This window comes from Rhyacophila brunnea, unplaced genomic scaffold (assembly GCF_057557595.1).
Source record: "Rhyacophila brunnea isolate RB1 unplaced genomic scaffold, BYU_Rbru_1.0 scaffold_34, whole genome shotgun sequence".
Classification (NCBI taxonomy): Eukaryota; Metazoa; Arthropoda; class Insecta; order Trichoptera; family Rhyacophilidae; genus Rhyacophila; species Rhyacophila brunnea.
This window is the reverse complement of record NW_028233006.1, coordinates 656,730-681,739: the sequence shown is the minus strand read 5'-3', so window position 1 is coordinate 681,739 and position 25,010 is coordinate 656,730.

Genomic DNA, 25,010 nt, shown 5'->3' with positions numbered 1-25,010 from the left:
ATCAATATGCATAAATAACCGCAATTCAGCATAAATGGAATATGAAATTGTCTCGAATTTGGTTTATATCTATATCTGGTAAATTGCATATGCATCTAGGGTGCTTGATATGCATATGAGACTGCAAATTTGCACGGTATATAATGATAAAGATTTTTATACATTTTTTTCTTGCATATATAAAACTTAAAAACAGGGAAGGGTTACTTTGATGTAAAAATCACTACAAGTATTTAATAAAAACTATTTTTAAAAATTCATTTTTTGTAAATAAAACCTTTGCTTAAATATCATAAAAAACTATGAATAAAGTTCGAAGAATTTTTTTCGAACTCTCGGTCAAAATTATAAACATTTGTTTTTTTAATAAATTAAACCTACCATATCTGGCTTTTAAAGTATTGCATTTTGAACTGAATCTAGCATGATTTTAGCAAGAATAAAGGTTTGAAAGGTTTATTGTACATATTTAGCTATATTTATGTAAATGTTTTATAGCTTTAGTAATGTATTTTTTGTGTTGCACGATGCTGCAATCATGAAGGCTATCAAAGCCTTATTCTATTGTAAATCTATTTCTATAAAAAATGCATGTAAAAATTCTGAAGTTATGATAATTAAACCACCCGTTGTGGCTTTATATATAGTCCTATAAATCAACATATTATACACGTTTCTGAAAACAATTTATTATAATTTCAAGCTTCAAAATTTATTGATCTATGATGCTTATAATTATTAGTGACATCTGAATATTTTGGTATTTATGGATTGTTTTTACATATTTGTTTGTAATTACGTATCAATCTATTTATATATTTGCTTATTTAATTGCTATCTGCTAATTAAAATAATTAAAATCTATAAAAAAAAAGTCAAACGCATTATATTTATAACTAATTGTATAAGTTGAAAATGAATCTTTTTGTAGCAATTTTTTTTTAATACGTCCATATTCTGTATATAAGACTTCTATTCAATATCTTAACATATATTTGATTAATATTTAAGTTATTTTATTTGTTTCGATTTTATCTATTTAGACGTGTTCAGCTTGTTGATTAAAATTGCACAACTCCTCGATGCATCTTTTTACACCTTCCCAGATATATCTTCATTACTTGCTCTTTTCCTTAAAATGAGTGAGTCAAATGTCTTGTGGAGTTTATGAGCTTGCATGTATGCTTTTAATTCTTCTCGTGATTTTTAACTCATTAACATATTTTTTATGATATTTTGTGACCACTTCACTCTATTTCATCACATATGGTATTATTCTTGCTTTAAATTTCTTAACTCATAATATATTTTTTCTTAATGCTGTTAAGCAAACTTTTTAGTTCTTTATTGCATTCTTGACCTCTATGTAGATCATAGGTTGTATATAAGTGCAAACATGCCACTTAAAAATACACTTATATGATTATAATATTAATGAAAATATATATCACAGTTTTAATAATTTTCTGTGAAATTATCATGTAGAAATTGTCTTTTAGATGTTAATTTTTACTTTTGATAAATTAACACAAGATTCAGTCTAACTACATTCGCTATCTATGCTGAATTTAGCAAAATCTTTGTCAAAAATTAATCGTAGAATTTTTTTTTGGCATCATTTTTATGGTGCTTGAATTGGGTTCTAGGCTTTCACACTGTCGAATACAAAGTTTAAGAACCGGGTGTTAATATGAAATTATGCCTATTCTAAGCATGATATGTGCACAATAGGTTTCTATGATTTAATTAAAAGTCTAAAGTATTTTTATGAACTTTAAAAAAGTATTTATATTTTTTAAGATACGAGAAAATAGTATCTGGGATTTGATAGAGTTAAAATTAAATTCTCTTGAGTTTTTCCTCATTCATGTGTAAAAAAAGGCATCATTTTATTATCGTAAAAATACGAATTTTAAAATAGCATTATTTTCTTTTTTTTTCCATTCATCACCACTTTTGTAAAGATGAAAATAAAGTAATTAAAAAGGAAATTCTTTTTTTAAAATTTATTTTCTGCTAATATAACATTTTTATAAATGATAAATTCTTTACAGTGTTATATAAAACAAATATCTTAGAATAATTCTATTTTTATGGGATTCATTGCCAAGTTGTTTTATTCCAAGGATTTAATAGAAAATGATGTTATGAATAGTGCTAATGATCAAGCACTTATTTTTCAATAAGAATAAGCATCGCAATAGAACAGAAGAAAACAGCATGATAGCAAAAAAGATATAACCGTACTAATTTATAGTAAAAATATTTTTCGGATATTAGACTGCTTTTCGCTAAACATTAATATAGATTTTTCGATCTTCTTTTTATGCTCTATTTGGTGATTTTGGGTGTAAAGAATAATTTACGCTCTTACTACGCAATAATGTAAAAAAAAAACGCAATATATAAAATACGTAAATTTAAACTCGTTCTTTACAGTTAAAATATTTTTTTTTGCATATGATCTAAATTTTGAGATAAACACTAACTATGTTCCTTAACTGTAATAAAGCATTTAATATTATATCGTTAATTATGGTAGAAAAAACCATCTATTTGATTTGATACATTCGTGTATTACTCGTCTATGAATATTAAAAAGAAAAGGTTCGTTTTAAATAAAAAAATTCTAAATATAAATAATGACTCTTCTCAACTAATTATTTCATTTATATATATTAATTTAATCACGTTTTAAAGTGAAATCACTCGGTATATATAATAGCAATTTAATCCTTAAAGGTTAGGTATTATTGGTTTTTTTATATGTATCCATATAGTAAAAGATAGTTTCTGATGCAAATTGTTCAACTAAATGTTAATCTGAAAACATAATTGATAATTGAAATATTTTTTAAATATAAAAATACTTACTCAATAAACTTGGCTTAAAATTGTAATATCCAAAATTAAGAAAATAAAAAAAAACAAGTCTAATATTGTAATTATATTTTTAGTGTTTAGTTTGAACCTATAAAAACATAAATACAGCAAGGAATATATAAAAATAATCAGTCCTTAGATATATGTACACTTTGAAAACATCAATAGGTTACTATATAATATGTAAAAATTGACCAATAACCGTGATTTAGCTTTAAAAAATTAAAAATAATCATTTCGATTATCAACTGTTATAAGTATAATCATCGATTTTTCATTGCTACTAATAATGATGGTACACCTGAAAATATATTCGAAGAACAAGAAATCATACATAAAAAAATAGGTCGATATACAATGTAACTCCATTTTCTTTGCTATATGACACTGTCTGAGCTTATACTATTTTTTTAAGATCGCAAGCTTCGCATTTAAAAATGCATTTTTTTTAATCTTTTATGTCATTCTCAATCGATTCTTTTTCTAAAATGAAACAAATAATATTACTACCACAGAAATAAAAAAATTGTAGATTATGTATCTTTATTTTTCTTCAATAATTTTTTACTGCTATAAGAATTTCTGGAATATAAAAAAAAAATTTCAAGGTTGATGTCATTTTGAAGAATAATATCGGCCTGGATTAAAATTTTGTTTTTTTATGATTTTAATATTGCTTCTAATATCTAAAGAAAAAAGAATAATCTATAAAAAAAAATTTAAACAGCTATTTGATGTAAATGTCTAAGAATATCTCTTAGGTTTGATTAAAAATTTATTGATGTAATTAAAATCGCTTGATTAAAAAAAAGAGCATTTATAAATCTAAAACAACTAAAATGTAAAACAAATAAAAAATTATTGAAAAATTAAAAACAGAGTATATGCCAAAAGCTATTCGGAAATTACATTTGATAAATAAGTTTGATCTTACGTGTATTTATAAGTTTCTTAAACGAAATACATCACAGAAATAATTTTATCGAATTTTCATATATCTATAGTTAGTACAATATGTATCTTAAACATATCAAAACTCTGCTAATCTTCTTTTAATGGAAATTTATTTGTAGATTAAAAAAAAGCATAGAAAAAACAAAAAAAAACATATACTATAGAGAGATATAAAAAGAAAAACTAAACAATAATTTTTATATAATATTTAGAGAACAATTAGTAAATTTTTTAAAAGTGTTTTCTGCTTGACTTAAAAAAAAACAGAAATCATTATTTTAAAAAAAAATTTCATGTAATTGTGTGTGTTTGATATGTTATAATGTCATTACTTTTAAAAACATTAATTTCATATTCAAGAAAAAATAATATAATCAGGTCAGTGATGATCTTAATAATTTTTAAAATACTTAAAAAAATATTGCAAACTAATCAAAGAATTCAAATATTTTAACATAAAAAAATGAATTTAAAGTAGAAAATGGCATCACCACAATATTTTTTATTTGTAAAAGCCCACATTGACCACATAAAATATAAAACTTTGCATATTATAGTACTATTTGTACATAAAAAACATAATGAATCATACCGCACTATTAAATTATCTATTTGTTGCAGTTTTTGTAAATGTTTCTCTTTTTATATTCATTTTATAATTTTTTATTTGTTTTTCATCAAACTAGGTGAAATATCGTTTTTTTATAGATTATCAACAGCCAGAATATTTATCTTGTCTTTTTCTAGCATTTTTCATATTAATACATTATACAGTTAGAATAGAAAATCATGTTGAAAATAATTTATTCTATATTGAAATAATTTAAAACGCAAATATATTATAAAAGTACACAAAAAATTTTCAGTATCCGTTAAATTTATGAAATATGCCAGCATAGAATGATATTTGCATTATGAATAAAAATAATTTTCTAATTTAGATTTAAATTTTTTATATCATTTTATCAAATGTTATTTATATATGGGATTATATTTCATGCGTGTATTTTAGTAGAATATTTATTTTATAGCATTCTAATTTTCCAAAAACAGTTTTCAGTTCTATAATTTGTAATATCGCTGGTTAAAAAGATATAAAAAAACGATATATTGTAGTTTATTTTTTAAATACCTTAAAAAATTACACCTTCAATACGAATTATGTGCAAATAATCATATTTTTTATTTATTTATTTTGTTCACATTTGTTAAAACTACATATTATCTGTTTTTTTATGTTAGATAGCATATTGACATTTTATAAAGAAGAATTAAGCGAAAAAAACTGCGAATCTAATATTATATCGACTGATTGTTTCATATATTCATTTGGGATTAGAATTTTAAAATGCATCACACAAAAAACTTCTAATGTCTTAAAAAACATCTCCGCGTTTAATTTTATCATTTTAAAATATTAAAATTTTACAGATCAAAATCGTATGGCTGCATATTTTCTTCATCCTATGCTAACAAATTGTATAAAAAATTTATATGTTCAAAATGAAATCATACGGGTATAAAATGCAAGATATTCTTGTTTGATTGATAAATTCGTTTTTTTCTGTTAACCTTATTGGGTTGACGTTTTCTGATATTCAATGGGGGATTTTTTTATTCTTTATATGAATATATTTGATCCTTGTATTTCTGTTTTTTTTGATAATTTTTATAACGCTCTTCAAATCTGTTATAATGATCGCAATGAATGGTTTCTTTATATATTTATGTATAACAAATCTTGATATAGATTGAATTATGCAAATATGTAAGTTAAAATTTTTTTTAGATTAACGTGGTTTTAAAATGGTTTATATTAATTCAATCGAAAGTTTTAGATATATGTTTGATAAATATATATCTAAGCTTATTTTAAAGAAGTCAGTCTACATCTTATTTAGGATTTGTTTGTAGTTTTTTACCATTTTGTATGGTGACATGATTGATTTTATCAATTATATTACTTCTTACTAGTCAAAAATTGATTTATTTAATTTTTTCTTATACTGAAATGTATTTATTTGATGACGTTTATCTACATTAGTTGCACTATTTTTTTGTATTCTATAACATTCTATGCTAGTATTACCAGACAAAAGCATACAAAATGAGATAAAAAAATAGTACCTTTACCGCTCGTAAGCATTAAGTTCGATAATTCATATATTTATTTTATAAAATGATAGAAATTTTACTTTTAATGTGTTTATTAAGCCTAAGAAGGTGAAATAGAATTTTACTTTTGAATTTTTATAAAGTATTAATATATCAAAAAAAAACAATCATCCAGAAAAAGAAATTATGCCTAAACTATTAAAGTTTAAGCTAATCTTTATAATAATATAGATCTAGAATCATCACATTTTATTCATATGACAAAATTACTGCAACTGTGGTCAATTTTATTGTACATTTAGATATCAATACCTGAAATTTTTGTTTTAGAAAATCCAAGACTTTTGAATGTATAAATTTGCAGAGTCTTATAACGGATCTTGTTTTTGAGTTTATAGTATATTTAATGCATTTGATTAAGTATGATTGTAGTTTCGTAAATAAATTAATTCAATTCGAAAGCCTCAAAAATGATTTTTTTAAGTAATTTCTGTTTAAACGAACGACAGCGCATACCTTATGGCGTGAAATAAACTAGAAAAAAATATTTGTATATATTAATATTAATTTTATTCTTTCAATACACATATTTTTGTTGTTAGGTACAAATCTGTTACGATTCTGTAAATTCTGTTTCTCATTTTAAAAAAATCGAACCTAATGTGTATTTACACATTAAATTAGAATTTATTAATTTTCTAAACGTAGAGAATCATAGATAAAGAGAAATATTGATTGTACTTAAATATTTATATTATAAAAACCAAACAAATTATAAAATATGAATGAAGATTGACTCTCTAATATTGCAAAAATAATTTTGATTTAAAAGCAATTTATAATTTACATCAAAATATTAAAAAATTTGGAAAATTATATATTCTTTATTTACAATGCATTTCTATATTCAAACTTATGAATTCTGAAAAATACCTATTGTAAGAATACCCATAGAATTGACACGTGAACCTCGTAAAATGCAGGTTAGTTATCAAGCATTCAAACTTTTTTTTTTACTCACTATAGACACATTTTGATATTTGTTTCTCGTAAAAATTAACACAACAATTTTCATCCCATTGGTAGAAATTTCCACATAAATGCAATATAAAAATGTAGTAAATTATGTCATAAATGTCGGTAATGTATCTAAAGAAACCAAAACGTTTCAATGGGAATAATATATTGTTCTATATAACTACATATATTTGAGAACAAATACATTTTTTGTATTTATTTTACAACCATCTAATTAGGAATTAAATATACCATATAATGTCAGCCCACGTAATTTTTGTAAAAGTGATAACCATAGTATTTAAAATTATAAACCATATTTCAATTTGAATATTAATTTTGACTGTATGAGACTAAACTTCCCTGATTACAGATTTAAATCTAGAATAGAGCTTAAAATCCTAAAATACATGATCAGTCAAAATTAAACCGACAAATCATCCCTATTTTTCTTAAGTATATTTAAATATCACACATTTCTAGGTGAATCAAAAAAAGGAAGAACATGTGATAACAAATATAAAATTCAAAATATAAAAACCAGCTTATGTGAATATTTTTAAAATAAAATGGATGATTATTTCGATGCATTGTGATGTTTTTCTGCATGTTATATTGACGTGTGTACTCTTTTAGGGGATAAAAAGAAATTTACAATCTTATCGTGCTATGATGAACCAGAAATCAAGCAGAAATAAAAAATGAAGCAATTAATTTTTTAATTATTACTCTTATTATTTTTGCAAAATTTATTCATGGATGAATTATAGGCGTTAATATTGGTTTGTTTTTGAAAAGAACGATTTTAGAATTTAATTCAAGACAAAACCTCATATACAAATTTATACGACGTATAACTTAATTATAAATATTTAAAATATGTGAATTATGTGAGCCAACTGGTTTCATATGCTAACAAGTGTGTGCTTGGTATTTTAAACATAAAACAAAGATATAGTTTATTATTCCAGAAAACTAACTTTATACAAAACAAAGAATTTACTCCGCATGCTTATCCTTTGGAATAGTTAATATATAAAAAACTACGAGTAAGTTCTAAAATTGATTGATTTTGGAAATATTTTTAAGAATTTATCTTTAGAAGTTTAACATTTCGTATCACGCCGAGAAAGGCAGTTGTTTTCACACTATTATCGAAAGAATTTATAAGCTGGATCTGCTGTGTATTATGGATTTTTTAAAATAAAGATATATAAAACTGCATCTTTTCTTTTAACATAAAACGGTACATAACAACCCAAATTTTCGGGAAGAAAACACATATAATACATCAAAATAAAAACATATAAAACTTGTATTATGTTAAATGATAATTGGAAGATAATATTCTCAATAATCAAAATACTTTAAAAAAAAATCCTTTTATTTTTTTTTAATTTTTATTATATTTAAAGTTGAGTAATGTAATATCTCAAAAAAAAGGAGTGATCGATTTAGTATAAATTTGTTAAATAATTTCACAAATAAAAAATTTTCATCTGATAATTTTATTGAATCGCTTTTTATTCGCATGTGAAAGGCTCTAAAACCTTTTTTAAATTTAATTTAAAGATTTTATGCCTAAAACAATTTATCTTGAAAAAGGTCTTTTATAATTATAAGCTAAACCATCTTTTATGCATGTTGTTAGACACCTTTAAAACCATGTATGTATTTAGGTTAAATAAGTCATAAAGAATATCGAATTTCAGACACTCTTTATTTATTTTTACTGGATCTTTTGAGGTGAAGCAATTGCGGAAAATTAGAATCTGTTCCTTAAAAAATATATAGCGAAATAAAGATTAACGATTTAATGAAATAAAGTAAAATATTGTACCTAGATAAAGTCTTTGGACTAAATGGTCATAAAATTATAAAACAGAACACTCAAATCGATATAAATAAACGGATTAAAAAATGTAATAATGGTAATAATAATAAAAAAATTGATTAATTTCTAGGGAGTCAGCTATAAATTGGATGTGGAAATCAAAACTTCAAAAATCCTATAACAATAGTAAAACTTGTATAAAATCTTAACCACCATATATTTGATACCATGAAAATAAAACACTATGATAATTAAGCTTCACAAAGGAAATTTATTTGGGCGCTAAATTAGCATTCCAAAGATTAATAATAGCTGTCTTAAATGGAATTAAACACAAGTGGACAATATAAAATTCATTTTTGCAAAAAAGGTTGCGATATCTGGAATATAAATTTTATTATGAATAATTTTTTATGAAGTTATGTATAAATTTATTTCAAGATATGAAACTTGCTATGGTTGCATTAAATAAATAATAGTATCTTATATATATAACTATTTAAGATTTAAAATTACGTATATTTTATAAAAACATATATATTATCAAAATTTATTTATTACTATATTAAAAAGACAGCTTTGTCTTATTTCCATAAAAAAATAAATAAGAAAACATACAAAATAGTGGTTTTTCAATTAAATATGTTTCTTCATTAGTACGAAACACAGTCTAACTGTGGTATTTGTTGCGAAAAACAGTTTTATTCAGTAAGTCTACAATTACGTTTTTATAAAATGTTTAAAAAATTAGAATCAAAACGGATAAAATTCTTAACACCTTAACGGTGAATTTTTTAGCAAAAATATTATAAATGATAATAGATACAATATTGTATTCCATTTCATATTTGAAATAAACTGTATATATCAATGCGTCAAACTTTTTTAGAACAAATTTGCATAGATTTTCGAATTTAAGCAAAAAATTTAATTGTTAATAAAATTTTTTATATTAAAATACAAAAATTTAGCGTTGGTAAATGCTTAACTTGCGTCTTTATATGTGTTGATTTTGTGCGTACAATTTTATTTACTTCGGCGTGTTTATCAGAGGTAGATTTATTAACTAAATTTACAATTTAATTTCTTAAGGTTAGATTTATTTGTGGGATCATAAAAATTGCTACTTTTTACGTGCTCAAAGTAAATCTGATCTCCTCTATCTAATTTAAAGAAATTTTAATACACAAAAAACATATTATAAAAATATTTCATTCGAAATTCTCACTTAAATCTTTAATATAAATTATTTCATGCGTTATTTCTGTCTTTACTTATGAATTTATAATTTCAATATTTGAGAGAAAAAAATTAAAACTATGTATTTCTTTTTTTTCAAGGATAAAACCGCATAAAATTATATTTTACCATATAATTCCTATATCAAGAATGTTGTAGCTCTTAATTAGCATATAAAAATAAATGAAGAACTTTCATGTGCTACTTACATACAAAAATAAACGAATTAGCTGTTTTTGATAAGCTATCATATAGAATAGTATAAAATAGGATAATGTGCTACTCACCCAAAAATAAACGAATTAGCTGTTTTTATAGGCTATCATGCTCAATAATATAAAATAGGATAATGTGCTGCTTAATTACATAAATAAAGGATTTTTCATGCGTGTATATTTTAGTATAAAATTTGTTTTAAATATGAACAAAGGGCTCAAAAACATGATTTTAAACATATATATGTGTTATTGTGATATTTCTTAGAAAGCAAATTTAGAAAAATTCGAATTTTAGAAACAAATCAAATATATTTATAAATTTAGAAAGTTCAAAGCATTTAAATATTGCAAATAAACAAAGCCAATGATGTACATAGGTTTTAAGAAAGAAAATACATATTTTTATATTCTAACCTGCGCACTGAATGTTAGTAGGCAGTAACTTAATATTGAATTAGTAAGTTTTTATGTCTAATTCCGATTTTCCATTTTTAATTTGCTATACTCAGTTATTTATTTTTCTTATCTATATTATAGAAAATTCACAAAAAGAATTTAGAAGATAAATAACCTTACAATCGAAATTTATATAGAATGGGTCAAATAATTAAATATATTCTTTAATTTCTGTTGTTTCGTAAATATCTTAAAACTTGGTTTGTATTAAAAAGTTTCACGAATACTTGATAAGTTAGTTTTAAAATATATGTAATTCAGTAGGTTATCAACATTCTAAACTTTTTTCTTTGTATGCTCATTTCAAGTTCGCAAATTGAAGTGAATTTATAAGTCAGATTTCAGCTATTTTTTTATATTCCAAGAGGTATTTCGTAAGATATTGGCTTTTTTATTTGTCTGTCTACTAAAAAATTGCTTTTTTATACAAATAAAAACCAATCTAATGTTTTTTTAAGCAATAGAACGAATCATGTCGAGAAATTATGATAATATATCAGACAATATGAATTTTTTAAAAGAAGTTGTGTTTTTGTAGATATTTTTTTATTGTAGATAATCTGCATTATAATATATAATAGTTTGTTGTAAATATGCTTTTACAGACAGAAACATTTTTACAATCCGATTTTAAATAACTTTAATTTTTGAAGCGTTTATATTTTCTATAATAGTAAGATTATGAGGCTCTTTTATGGAAATGAAAAATATTGAGACTTAAACATATATATATCGCGCAAAATATCGTGAAAATAAACTGCTAGAATAGTTAAAATCGCATGTTCGAATTAACCAGTGTTCATAACAATAGAATTTTATAAAAATTATAATAAAAAAATGTTACCACTTTACTATATATTTCCTTTATCCATAAAATATCTAGGCTTTGTAGACATAAAATAACGCTAACATTAAACGCCTGACGACGTTTCTGAATACAATCCGTGCCTGATACATTTTATGATACCTTGTTGCTTTGATAAAAAAAAGTGTACACTTCATGTATTTGACTTTGTAGGTGTTAATTAAATTTTGAGATGATTATAAAATTGCGAGGCACATTGTTTTCAAATGTTTGTGTTTAAAATAGTCGTGCTAGAAATATATAGGTCAATAATTACTTTTTTTTATTAAATGAAGTATATCCTGATAATGTTTCTGTGTATTTTTTACAGGGGGAGTGATGTTTAATTAAAAAAAAAGGATTAAATTCAATATCAAAATTTATATCGTATTATTGCATATTATTTGATTTTTATCAATTAAATCTTATAAAAAAAAATTCAGATTACACCTATAAACATTTGTTTTAAATCGAAAGTATCCAATAAGATAAATTAGATTGTGGTAAATGAGTACATTAATAAATTGTTCTATCTGAATAATGCGAATACATTCTTTCTTTCCGTTTCGCGTTATATTTGGCATTAGAACCAGATGCAAATCAAAAATAATATAAATTTTATAAGATTTGTTTTAAGCATCAGAACCACAAATATAATATTTTAGTTGACAGTCGTAAATATGAGTTCAAAATTTGCAATATTTAACTATCTTTCATCCAATGGTTAGATCATAATATAAGATACCATCAGTATCAGCTGGTAATTCCATTAATTCATCATTTTTAAAACGTTATGTTGCGATAGGTCATAGAATTATCGCTCTTACAAGAAGAAACTTTAATGGTTTTGAAAACAATAATAATGTGCATATATTTTTCTATAATACTAAGTATCGGTGGATAATCACGATGTAATTATTTCATGCTAGAATATACTAAATTTATGTTGCATTAATATCTAATTTTTTACGGGTACAATAATCATCCTTATTCATAATATAAATTATAATAGTAAAATATTAATATATAATAAAAAATACATGCAGAGAAAGCAACAGATCTTATTACATATGAGAAGAATATTGAATTTTAATATTTCTGGCATGGTTTTAAATTTCATTTTTAGTGAATTGATGTCTTGCTTTAAAACATATAGACCTGTTCTATATCGTAGATACTATCACGCGAATATAAATAATAATAAATTAATACCTAATGTCCTTGGACAATGCTGAATAGAATAAAATAACAATATCTTTTATATTATGCTTGATATTCATTCTCTTTTTTATATATTGCATGAGTAGATCTGAATACCTGCACAATATAGATATTTTTTCCAATTCACTTTGAAAACAAGATTTGTAAAGATTATGAATGTTTTAATTCTATCAGATCACAGTATTCAAAAATTAAAACAAATTGTATTTAATTATTGAAAAACTAAAATTATGAATCTACAAAAATAAATTGCCTGAATATTCTGATCTATAAAGTTATATAACCGAGTCAAAAAAAAATTAATTTGAGATTTTCTTCAATGAATCTTCGTGCTCCTACAAACACATGATCAGCACAAGAATTAAAGTCATAAACGAACATCCTTTCAACAAAATACCATGATTCTGTTTATTATAACACCGTCTGATTTTTTACTAAGTAAACAAATTGTTAAGTATGATATAACATAAACTTAAGGTAATTCAAAAAAAAAATATGGGAACCGATCATTAAATATTTTTTAGATAAAATTGCTTCCTTTATAGCAACTGATAGTGTTGTAACCCAAAATAATAAAGTTAAGTAAGAGAACTTGATGTCGCGAGCCAAATTTAGACTTTTATCGACGGGATATGATTGCGAAAAACTATTTAATTTTTGATATTCAGGTGAGGTATTGAAGAAGATGAAAAAAAAGAGCTAGACAAGAGTATAGATATGATGTGTTCTCTAAAAAAACTCGGAATAAGCTTGAAGAGAAAATCTAAATTTACAATACCAAAATAGACGCATGATTAAAACATTTCATTTATATTAATTACCTTTAAATGTCTAATATGGGAAGGTATGGCCACAAAATACCATAAGTCTATGTAGAGGAAATGGGGATGCCAAAAAAGCGGAAGGATATTCATCGAGAATAGCATTATGAAAAAAAATTTTAAATATAGTTCTTAGACACACTAGATGTATTAAAAAGACTTTAGGGATGATAGCGAAAAATAGGCATACTGAAAATATGTACATTGGCATTCTATTGTTTTGCGTAAAGAAAATCAAAAATTTAGATTTTAATAAATAAAACACATGAATGCATAATATTGAATTTAAGTTTATTCAATATAATTGGTTGTATTTTATTTTTATTAATTAAATATAAAGTCAATATCATTTAAAAAAGAAACATGACTTAGATTAGCATAAATTATTAGGAAATAAAGAAGCTTTATATACATTTCTATTTCTGAATATTTTTCATCTGTTTCTTTTGCACAAAAAATTTTACTTTTTTTAAAATAAAACACATCAAATTTTTTCAGAGGGCTCATACTGTCAGATTTCATAAACACTTTTTCAACCATGTTATTGATCTCTCCAATGTACATAATTTATGCGTAAACCGGTATGTAATCTGTTGATATGAAATAATATTTCTTCGGTGTCTAATTTTCTGTATATAGCGCAGTTTTAACAACGTAAAGTGTCTCTGATCGTTAGAACATTCGTCAAACCTTTGGAAAGACTTTTTCGAAATAAAATAATCTATGGTTAACACACGATTTTATACATCATCTTACGTGCTAGTGGCAAACATAATAGCATTACATATACAATTCATGTTGTTTTTATGTAAATTTATTATTACAGAAGCACGATATAAATATACAAATTTAATAAGATATTTAAAAGGCATTTTTGGTTTACATTTTGAGTAAAAAAAATCTATAATCATACAGAAACAAAAAAATTATCTAGCTGATACGTAAATTTTTTAAATTAATAATTGTAAAAAATATGTGTAAGACTAACTTTAATAAGGTTTAAATGCTATATAAACTACAATTGTTCTAAATTCTGAATCATAGACCCTATTCCAATCATAACAAATCACATTTGCTAAAAAGAAATATAAGTCACATCCCATGATAATATATCTTTAATAGAATAAAGATATTTTTTAGAGAAATGAATTTGTGATTAATTATGAAATTCGATTCGAAGGAAGATTATATGGGGTAATAAAAAATTTACTAGCAGAAAATGCATTGGAATAGTGCTTGCTTAAAGAAAAAACATAAAAAAATATGCTATAAAAGAATCATTATATTAAGATAGTTTTATTGACTGTACTTTATGCTATGAGAATTGCACCAAGTTTTACACACACTGACAATAAAATATGAAGTAATATACATTGTGATGTGATCGTATACGACAAATACATGAATTTTTTCAAATATTTTGTATTTTAATTTCTCACTTATGTTCTAATACAATGCAGAAAATTAAGTACCAGAGAATGTTAGCCACATAAAATATTTAAAAATATTTGCAAGGATGCTAAATATGCTCTGTTTAAATATATTTCCCTTTTCAAATATGTTTCTATAAATTCGATGTGGTTTATATATTTTTTAGATAAAATTTACACACACATGCTTTTATATTACGTAATAATGGTGCTAAAATCATGTAGAAAAACTAGCGGCGTCTTATAAGTTTTCAATTTCTTATAAAATATTGGGATTTCTTTCAAGTTGTAAAGGCTATCTTTATGCCCAATATAACTCAATATCTTCTTAAGATACAATATCAATGTTTAAGACCTTTATTAATGGGTCTTCTGTATATTAAGAAGTCTCGAAAAAATATCTAGTGTTTATTATTTTGACTTTAAATTTACATAAATTATGATTTCAATATATACGATACCCTGTATCAGCTTATGATATTTTATTATTAAAAGAGGTAAATATATTTAAAAGCTATACAAAAAACAAAAAAAAAATGTATATGTTATTTTCTTATACATTTTAGTTTTAAATGAATGATATTTTACCGTAAAAGAGATTTTTGATTATAGCTTTGGACTTAGAAACGAAAAACACGAAAATATCCAAAGCTTTTTATCGAACAATAAGTGAAGAAGGAGTTGTACTGTTCATTTACTTCTTGGTCACTTTCAAACCCTGTAAGAAATGAAAAAATAGTTTTAATTTGGTAGTAAAATCGTGTATTGTAAATTAAGCCCTATTAACGTTGCTAATTGTTTTGAGGCTAATTTGTTAGTTCTTTTGATAAAAATTTAAGGTAAGAAATTTTATATAAAAAAACATTTTTTTATTTTCAGATATAAATCAAATAACAAAATTTTTGTATAAAAATGTAAGCAACTAATAACATATGTTACCGGTAATTTATAAAAAATGAACTATTATATATGAAAATACATCATTTTAATAATCATATAATTAACCTTGCTTTGAATATTTTTTTGATATGCATATTTAAATAAAAATAAATGAATTGCATAAACAAAAAAAATGTAAGATTGATATTCTAAAATCGAATAATTTGTATATTTTTTATAAAAAAAAATAGTAATGTTTCTTTGAACACTTCGCATATGATATATTCAATTATTGAAATCGTACGATATTTTTTGCGTGGCGGGATCGAATCTATGCCATTAGCAAGATTCTAGTATAAAAAGTATAATTTTTATGCCTTTTTCATTTTTTAATATTGCAATAAACTACATAAGAACTATAGCCATATTCTAATATATATAAAATATGTAGCTTATATAAAAATAAACATTTTACATAAGAAAAGCAAGCTTAAGTATAAAAACATAGCATATACACATAAAATTTTTACCAAAATCTAGTTAGTTATTCTATAAATATTCATAAGCCTACTTAATTCAAGTTATTTATAAATAAGATCTATTATATATAATTTCTGGTTGACTTTAAAATCGAAAAGGGTATTAAAAACTATAAAGGTAATTTATAGAATAAGAAAGAATATAACTAAAAATAAATCATCCTTTTATACGATACTTTTTACATTTTTTTTATCTTATGTGGCGTAGTTTTATTGGTTTCCCGCTCTAAGTAACTATTCCACGCTGTATTACTTATTCTTTATCACAATTCTTGTATATGTTATAGCATCGTAATCATTCTAAAATTATACTGATAATATGACGCTTCTTAGTGATATCTAATTTATTATTGATGTTTTAAAGTTTTTGAACGACGATTATCTTATTGTTTCGCATTTTAGAATGATTTTATAGGATCCGGTATTTTAATACAAGTAAAGTTATATATTTTATATTTTATATTTTCTAGTTTTGCATATAAGCATATTTATGATTTTTCTATTTATTTGGGTATATTTCTATGGAATAACAGTAAGTTTAAATCTTTCTTTTATAAATCATGTTCTATTTTCAACATAATATAATACATCCGGCAAGTTTGATATTTTCTAAGCATTAAATTTTTAAAGAAAAACTTAGATTGTGAAAATAATGAATTTTTATATTATACTGTAAATAAATGGTTTGGATTTTGTGCTTATTTTTATAACAGTTTTAATATATTTTCATATATTTTACGATATTTGTACATGTATTGTTCTTGTTTAATTTTCATGGCTATAAACTTATATTATATTTGCTTCCTTAAATTTTTTATTCGGATTGAATATCACATAACTTTACTGTTTTTTATATGAGATCAATAAAATAAAATAAAAATTATGTACAAAATAATAAGTTCATGAATACGAATTCAGAGGGTGTGGTTCAATTGGAGAAACAACAGACATTATGTTTGCGGATTGCGGGTTCGAGTCCCGTCGCCTTCGTTTTATATGTTTTAACGAAATTACTTTTTCGCAATATTCATGATCTCCTTATCGGGATGATTGGTTCAAAAATTAATAGTTCAAAAGCGATTCTTTTACTGAATGGTTGCTAAAAATAATTCTTTTTTTTATAATCAATATAATTTTATCATGCCTTTCTTACACATCTAAATCTTTTATAATTTATATTTCAAAAATCAATATAAATAATTTACCATTGTGCAGTATAATTAAACTTTCTTAGAAGCATTTTATTTTTCATAAAAATTTAATGACTTGGTTTTTTTTATTAGGATAAATTCGACCGTCTTTTGTAATTTATGTGCAAATTCAGTGGAATTAAATTACGCATTATACAGCACTAATTTGGTTAAAACGGAAATTATGTATACTTCTTTTATGTAATATTTTATTTCGGAATATATTGTAAAATGTTTTTTTCGGAAATCTTATATATGGATATTTAAATTATTTTTTTCTGAATATAGACAATGTAGGCTATATATGCAGTTATGAATAATGTATTAATGTGCTTATTTATATGCCATAGTTAATGAAAAGATGTGAAATATTAAGTTAAAATAGTCACAATGAGAGGATAATAAGTTTTGACAGCTCGAATATGTGATTAAAATATAGAATGGATTTATTCTTCATATTGCATTCAATTATTTTGTCGTGCTTATAAACAAAAAAAAATGGATTTTTTTCAAAAAATATATATATAACCTATTCATTAATGTATGTTCGACACATATATCTTGAATTCAAAAAAAAAGAAGATGTTTTTGATAAAATACGTAGTTTTTTTAAGTTTAAAAAATATTTTTGAAATTTTTATCATTGATCGAGTGTTAAACACACGCAGATAAAATGCATTTTTTAGAAAACTATCTTCTATAGGTTTTAAACAAGGTTTTATTTGTTATTTTGTTTTTATACGTTAAATATGTTTTTTTAAAAACCAATACAAAAATATTACAACCTGGTCCTTATAAATCTTCTCTCAAATAAAAAACTATTTTTAATTCTTGAAAATATAGATTTATATTTTTTTCTGTGTTGAAAAGCATCTTTGTGTGAATTTATTTGGGATATAAATAAGTACCTGGTGCATTGTATTTGTGCAGGATATATTATCATTTTCACTATTCAGTTATAGACAAAAAATTGTTTTTTAATTCTTTACTTATATATAATTATCTTACTTAAACACTATGTTAAAAATCCACACTTAAGGCAGAAGGCAATCTGCGCTATAAACATCAATATTTATATGACAAGATAAAACTTGTAGAAGTTAAATCAATAAAATGGCAGAAGCAAAAAAATTAACCTCATTCAAAAAAAAAATTCATGGGCATTTATTTAATGTTTGATAGTTATTTTCTAGCCCTAAAAATGTACTAAGACCTCCTATTATGTTTTATGTGTTAGTGTGTCGTTATATACGATATTATTTGATGCATATCATATTGTGAGAATTCCATATTAAATAAAATGAAAATATCGATTTTTTACTTACACAGATGGCTAACTTATCGACGAATCTGCAGAAATTTTATGTGTCTATCCTAAGATTGTTCATAGCTATACATATCACATTTATTCTCAAAATATAATAATTTTATATCGTATGTATTTTGTTTGCAAAAAAAGGTTAAATAAATTATATATCTGTTGAATTTTCTATATTTTTTTATAAGTGAAATCATTTAGTGTATACACACTGTGATGTTTATGCTATAAATCAGAATTTTTATTTGGTGTCTTCTTGATGTTAAATAGCATTTGGATACAATTTATGCTTTGTTTTAATATATACCAACGTGCTAAAATATATCTATTATCAACGAAGACATATCAATTTAAATTAAATGCTAATATATTCAGTTATTATATCTAGTACATATAAATAGGCCGAAGGTTGCAATATTTTCTGATCTTTTTGGCAATTATTACGGTTTTCTTGTTTATCTACTGGATGATTAGTATATTAAGGTATTTAAACTTATCATTTTTATGGCGATATAAGTAACTAGAGATGTTTTTCATGCTCAAGCTAATAGTTATAAATCGCATAATTGAAGATTTTCTGGCGCTTACTCAGATTTATGCAGAAAACAAAAATGTGGAAAAATAGCTATATAAATTACACTTTCACTTATTTAGTTTCATAAATCTTGTGGAATTATGCCTCAAAGTCTTTTGAATTTATTAAATATATAAAAAAACAATATTTACATTGATGAAAGAAGTAAAGTAGATCTTCAAAATATATAAATCAATTTCTAGTGTAAATGTTTTTTTATTTTATATTCATAAAATAATTGAATTCTTAATGTATGCGATACTACCTTTTTATACTAAATTTAGTTATAATCACAAACTAGTTGTTCATTACTTGCTGAAAATTAACAAACTAGGATGTAAAAATAAATGATTTTATGCTAAAAAAAAATAATGTCCGTGATTTGATTCAATATAGCTATTAAACCAACAATATTGCACAAAAAATACTATAAACGGTGATAATATGGGTATAATCAATTAATGCTGATCTGAAATAAAATTATGCGTTTAGAGGCCAATTATATATGAATAAACAAGTAAATAATATATATGAGCACAAAAATAGAATGTAACTAAACTTCTCAAATATGAACATATGAGATAGTATTGAACACTGTCTAGTACAACAGCTTAAATATTAGATTCAATTTATATCCTTCCCATAATTTTTTTTGACCCGCTTATTTGAAATATTATATTTATAAAAGTAAAATGCTTTGTTCTTATGGTTAGTGAAAGAAAAAAATAGTCACTTAGAATATTTTTAACTGCGCCCTTATTAATGATATATTTAGATTTGTAATTTAATATTTGATGCCCGTAAATGTTACATAAGAATTTCAAATTATCAATATAATATACTAATGATATTAGATTGTTCAAATTTCTTTGATTTTAGTATTAAGAATCCTCATAACCTCTCTATAATCATTCATTTGTTCTGATAGGTAGCGGGGAGTTTTAAATATTTGAATAATTATCTCGGTGTCTTAATTGTCGAAATTTAGAAATTTATTATGCATTCCGATTCGATAAATCAAGTGTGACTGATCACTTAATAGTAATTGCTTAAGATACAGAACTCCATCTAAACTGTATTTTGGCGCGAAAAAAAGATCATATTTTAAATATCTATCAAGCTTTGCCATATTATAAAAAACTATATCATAAAAGATACATGCAACTAATCATCAGAAATAGTTTTCTACTATAATATTTTTTTTTATTCTTATCATATTTGCGCCGGTAAAAAACGAAATTTGTCATGGTATTTTATTTTTTTTGATCTGAATTTTCTTCTGAATAAACTATCTGCTAAGATCAATTTAAATTTTTTCCATTTCAAAGAATATTTATATGATCCTATGTATTTAACAAATTTTTACAGTATATCCAACCTTTTTTTTTGGCTTAAATTGAAATTTAATATTAAAAGAAAACATAAAAAAAATTGAAATCTATGAAACTTCGTTATAACTATATCAATTAAAACTTGATATGAAACGGTAATTAATATAGTAAGCGATTACCATTAATACGTTGAGTATGACTTAAATTGTTTAATTAAAGGAAATGCGTGAATATCAAGCACTTATTTATATACGACATAAAACTATGTTTTGAAAACAAATTTTTCTTTATAACTATTTATAGTTTAAGTACTTAGATTTAGTAATATAGACCCTTGTTGCAAGTCGCTTAATGAAAAATCAAACTTATAGATAAATATTTTGCCAAAATGTAGTTAGGTTACGATCATAAGGTAAAAAATTGATGAATTTTAGTAACTTGATAATATAATTTTATTTAGTTGTAGTTTTATCAAAAAAACAATGCTAAAATTAAAAAAATTATTTTCGATCTCGATTCAATTTAGATTATTTTTCTCGAGCTATTTTTACAAAAGCAAGAAATATTTTCTCTAGCGAATCTAAAAATATAAAAAATAATGACCAAACCCCAGTTGGTGTGTTTCATATAATTCATGTATAGTCATAGAAATATTTGACACCTAAATATCAATATTTGTTATGAAAAATCACATGAAAATAATTGATATTATATTCTCAAATTAATAATAATATAAAAATTCGAATTGTAGCCTGATTACAGAAAAATATAGTCTATAATTTAGATAAATATTATGAAATTTTCTTTTCTGATCCAATTAGTGTAATTATACGTTTTTGGTTATAAAAAAAACATATAAATTTGGCCTTACATTTCTAATAGGAAGTGTTTGTTGTCTTTTGATATTTTTTAAAAAAAATAGCTAAAAAATAATGTTTTAAGTATTTTTTGTTATATTTTTGTGTTTGCAATTGATCATAAAAGTGCAGAAAAATATTTAAGAATTCAAATATTATGATGGATTCAATTTTAAGAGTAACATTATGGTTAGTAAAATTTCTATATATATTCAGAGTAATTCGTAAATAAATTTTCTAGTTTATATTGCGATGTAAATAAGGAGACAAAAATAATTTATTTCTAATATATAACATTAATAATAGAGCTGAAAATGTAAGCCATACTTTTAACCATTTTTTAGATTCTCTTTCTGATTTGGATTATATTTTAAACTAGAAATAATATATTTATAATTTTTCATAGAATCCAGTTACTAAATTTATTTGCTTAAACATTCTTGTGTCACTTACAATCTTCAAAATTTTGATTTTCATAAATAATTATGTTTTTAGGTCTATACTTTATTTCGGTTTGTTTTTGATGCTTAAATATATGAATAAAAATTTAGAAAAAATAATTTTTATGCATAAAAGGTTTTAAGTGTAAAATCTTATTATCTAGACCAATAAGAAAATGAAATGTAATTTTTATATAATTTTATTCACAGAAATAAAACAGGAATATTAAGAGCAATAAAAAAATGCCTACAAATTTTATATAATTTTATTCATGTTCTAAAAAGAATTTGTTAAGAGCATCTTATAGCCGGTCAAATGTTAAAAATATATATCTTAAACTTCTTTTTTTTAAAATTTGTAGAAGAAGATTTTCTAAAAGACTAAACCCGGTTTCCGTCTTAGATTATATAATATGTGTACAGATTGACCATATCTGTTCAAAATCCCGGAATCTTTTTGTGCTTACATTTTCACTATTTTGATTTTAATTTATATATTCAAAAATGATAAATAACGCAATAATACATAGAATAGATTTTAAAAGCTGACAAATTTCAAGATCATTATACCCGAATCTAATGATAGATAAAAAAATTTGCATCAAGTCCTGTTTTCCCTTTCCCCTCTAAAAAACAACATATTCAATAATTGCTGGTGAAGCATATTTTTTACACGAATCTTTCATAAAGAAAACAGATGATATTGGCAATAATATATTTGATGAAAAAAATTCCTATATAAGACAGGTAAATTTTATGTGTATGGACAACGAATGATTACTAGATATACATAAAATAGCCTGCTATGCGTAAGTTGCTCAAATATGATCTATTTAAATTGTGTCATATTAATTTTTTAATTGCCTTAGAATAATCCTTAAGTTAGTTTAACCGTGTAATTAATTGTAATATCAAACACCCCTACTTGATAATGAAATTTTTACTAATCTGCATAAATACAATATTTTAAGTGATCAAATCGATGCAAAAAATTCACAAACAAATTTTCCTTCAGTAGATTGGGATATCTAGGATTTAAGTATTAGTTGTATGTATCCTACACTTTTTTATATATGAATCACATCTTGCTGCATAGTAAAAACTATTTAACTCTTTATGCGTTTTAAGACGTGTGGTAATATTACCAAGTGTCTTGCAGTTATTTTTTTCGACAAAAAAAGCTACCATTATAATCCTAAGCAGTATAGATCATGCAGTTAAGCAATCGAATTGTGTAACTAGAATAACTTTTTTTATGCTCACGGCACTGTATACCACAAAATCATCTATGTTAGGGGTCTAACAGTAATTAAATCACAGAATATTATATTATTTAACGGCAAATCGAAGCGTGATTGCGATAATAATATATAAGAAATGTAAAAAGAATATTTTGTCTAGATATCTTTGTTTATATTTTATCTATTTTCATGATTATTTCTCCGGCATTTTAGTAAATTTAAGTTTATTAATAATTTATATATATTTTCTATTTATAAATTACCATTTTTTTATTCTTTTTTAATGATCTTACTGCTCAAAAGATGGTGTTAAAACATTTTTTTTATATTGTAAGAATATTTTGTCATTAAGATTCGTGACCATTATTAATTCAACTTAGATTTTTATTTTATAGTTTTTTAAGCCTTCTAAATTTCCACCGGATCAATATCCGTTTGTTCAGCTATATTTTAACATAAAATAAACTAGGTTGTATTTGACTGCATATTATTGGCGGGACAGTACAAACTACGTACTATATACCGCATACTTTTAGATGTAATTATTTTTGATTGCTTATATTTAGCGGAATCATATGTATATTTATTATATTTTCAATGAAAATTCGCTTGCATCGATAAAATTCATAGACCACTCAAATTAATTTATCAGATAGTATTCTCGATTAAAAATTTGCTATTTTGTTACATAAATTTAGATTAAAAAAATATTCGAAAAAGTTATTTTAAAATCGTTAGTAGTAATATTTTAGGATCTTAAAATGATATATGAGCTAATATCATGGAAATTTTTGTATATATTTTACATATATAATTACTATGTACGATTTACTAAATAATTTCTTTTTAATAATATACCTTCAAAAATATTTTTAAGGCTAATTTTGATCTATGTTTGCGTATTATCAGTTTGAATCGATATTTGAATGATTATAAATATATATATCAAACTTAATAATATAGATAGAGCATCAAACTTCTTATAGATTATAGTTTGTTTTCTAAAAAATTTAGAGCACAAGCGGCAATTATCCAAATCTAATATTGCCACATTTCATTTCTTCACGTGTAAAATTATTTGTTTGGTCATAAGAAAAGAGTGAGATGAAATTTAAGAAAATATGTCTATATTTTAATAAATGCTATTATTCTAAACTCGAAAAAGAAGAAATTCTAGCAACCGTTTTTCGGATGAGGTAATTTTAACATCGTGTGATAAATAGTTTCGGTTTTGCGTTGCGTTTTATAGCTGAAAAGTTGTAGAGGTAGTACATTATACATTGTGTTTTTCTTTTTTATAAATGTAAATAAAAACTACTGCACAAATTCATAATATTTTTACAAGATTCTTGTATGCATTGAATTCGTTTGTAAAGCACAATTTTATTTATATTTATAAGTAGAAGATCGAAATCAACCAAAGCCTAAATTTTATGGTCTAAATATAACCTAGAATGCAAAAAATCTTTATTTAATACAAAAAACATACGGTAATGTATGTAAATTTTCATCGCAATAATATATTAGGAATTAGTATATAAAAAGGCATCCACAACTCAAATATTGTATAACAAAATGTTTTTTTTTGAACTTAGTTTCCTAATTTAAA